The 2,500-nt window shown below is 43.8% G+C and overlaps 1 protein-coding gene and 1 long non-coding RNA gene across 4 annotated transcripts in view; one reads left to right on the forward strand and one right to left on the reverse strand.

Annotated features, from left to right (window-relative positions):
• The window catches only part of LOC118377070 (zinc finger E-box-binding homeobox 1-like), a 138,071-nt gene that overhangs the window by 50,902 nt on the left and 84,669 nt on the right, over positions 1 to 2,500 (forward strand). The gene's annotated exons all lie outside the window — the stretch shown is intronic.
• LOC127910958 (uncharacterized) overlaps positions 2,101 to 2,500 on the reverse strand; it is a 1,364-nt gene continuing 964 nt past the window's right edge. For both annotated transcript variants that reach the window (XR_008077004.1, XR_008077003.1), the window contains exon 3: positions 2,101 to 2,150. This is a non-coding gene — a long non-coding RNA (uncharacterized LOC127910958). The remainder of the gene's footprint in view (positions 2,151 to 2,500) is intronic.

Raw genomic sequence — 2,500 nt, forward strand, 5'->3', positions numbered from 1 at the left:
AAAGAGAGAAGTGAGAAAAAAAGAGAGTTAAGAGAGAGAGGCCTAATATAGCATTTCTATAAAAGAATAGCCACCAACGGATGAATTCAGCAATTTGTCACGCCTCAGATTATGTTGAATCGCCAGTCAATTGTTGGCATTCCCTCCATCGTTTTTTTCCAGTTGGTGATGAATACATTGACACTGACAAACAATGCAAAGGAGGGGTCCCTTTACCAGCTGCATTTACAATCACATAAATACCCTGAAGTAGCCTGCTACATACTGCAACAAATAACCCACATACAAGTCTGTGTGAGTAAAACCATGACAAATGGGAACAGAGAGAGAGAGAGGTGATGTGTGGTCATTGATAATGTCCTGCTGAGTTGGGGAACAAAAAGATGAAGTAGATCTAAGACTAATAACAGTTTTAGATTTGATTCAACTAAGTTGGATCCAAGCAATTGTTTTGTTGCTGGACTTAATATATTAGTGTTTTGTGAAACACCAAAAGTGACTCATATTATACAATAGAATACCTCATGTTGGAAATACCCCAAAACGTGATGCAAATAGTTACCTCATGTAAAGAAATGTATATTTTAGACAGTGCAGGGAAACAGCCAGCGCTGGCGCGTATGGGCCCAGGTCCTATTTTATGATTCCAGAGCAGGAACCATTAGTTATCACAAACACAAAGTAGTCTGGGTAGGATTTATATGTTTCAGTGTTCGAGCAAAAAAAAAACGTTTATATTGGAAAAACACCCCGCGCCTTGAAAATACGCCTTGGGAGAACATAAATCCAACTATCAGACTTCAAAAATATGCCCTCGCCAGATGCGAGACACTTTATAGAACAACAACATTCTATTAATGAATAGCGTTTACGTCAGGTCGGAAAAAGTTCCTCCAACGTGTTGAGGAGGTGATTAAAACAACAAGTGACTCCAAAGAGAAGCCATGTGAATATATACAACTAAACACTGTTTAAATGAAGAACTAGATTACCCTATAGGGCAAATGTCAACTGTTAAACAACAACACTGTCCATATCAGATTGTATATATCGTTTGTGAGTTAGCCCCAGGCTATGCCTGATGTCCTTTGTGGTAAACATTGATATAATGTATCCAAGTGAGCAGACAACGAAGGACATTTGATTCATGAACAATCCACACCTGGTGGCCACAATCTCCCTTCGTGCCCGCCCCATACCCTATAAATCTGTATTTCTTTGTGACTGACTTGAATACAGGTGGACCAGAGAAGCCACATCCCTGATTGGCTGATGAGTGTCTGGGTTTTTTATTTTTTTATTTGATCTTTTTGAGTGAGGGCCCATCAACACCTTTTTGAGTGAGGGCCCATCAACACCTTTTTGAGTGAGGGCCCATCAACACCTTTTTGAGTGAGGGCCCATCAACACCTTTTTGAGTGAGGGCCCATCAACACCTTTTTGAGTGAGGGCCCATCAACACCTTTTTGAGTGAGGACCCATCAACACCTTTTTGAGTGAGGGCCCATCAACACCTTTTTGAGTGAGGGCCCATCAACACCTTTTTGAGTGAGGACCCATCACACCTTTTTGAGTGAGGACCCATCAACACCTTTTTGAGTGAGGACCCATCAACACCTTTTTGAGTGAGGGCCCATCAACACCTTTTGAGTGAGGTCCCATCACACCTTTTTGAGTGAGGGCCCATCAACACCTTTTTGAGTGAGGACCCATCAACACCTTTTTGAGTGAGGGCCCATCAACACCTTTTGAGTGAGGACCCATCAACACCTTTTGAGTGAGGACCCATCAACACCTTTTTGAGTGAGGACCCATCACACCTTTTTGAGTGAGGGCCCATCACACCTTTTTGAGTGAGGACCCATCAACACCTTTTTGAGTGAGGGCCCATCACACCTTTTTGAGTGAGGACCCATCACACCTTTTGAGTGAGGACCCATCAACACCTTTTTGAGTGAGGACCCATCAACACCTTTTGAGTGAGGGCCCATCACACCTTTTTGAGTGAGGACCCATCAACACCTTTTTGAGTGAGGTCCCATCACACCTTTTTGAGTGAGGGCCCATCAACACCTTTTTGAGTGAGGTCCCATCACACCTTTTTGAGTGAGGGCCCATCAACACCTTTTTGAGTGAGGACCCATCAACACCTTTTTGAGTGAGGACCCATCACACCTTTTTGAGTGAGGGCCCATCAACACCTTTTTGAGTGAGGGCCCATCAACACCTTTTTTTGACCCATCACACCTTTTTGAGGACCCATCACACCTTTTTGAGTGAGGGCCCATCAACACCTTTTTGAGTGAGGGCCCATCAACACCTTTTTGAGTGAGGACCCATCACACCTTTTTGAGTGAGGGCCCATCAACACCTTTTTGAGTGAGGGCCCATCAACACCTTTTTGAGTGAGGGCCCATCACACCTTTTTGAGTGAGGACCCATCAACACCTTTTTGAGTGAGGACCCATCAACACCTTTTTGAGTGAGGACCCATCACACC

This window comes from Oncorhynchus keta, chromosome 23 (assembly GCF_023373465.1).
Source record: "Oncorhynchus keta strain PuntledgeMale-10-30-2019 chromosome 23, Oket_V2, whole genome shotgun sequence".
Taxonomy (NCBI): domain Eukaryota; kingdom Metazoa; phylum Chordata; class Actinopteri; order Salmoniformes; family Salmonidae; genus Oncorhynchus; species Oncorhynchus keta.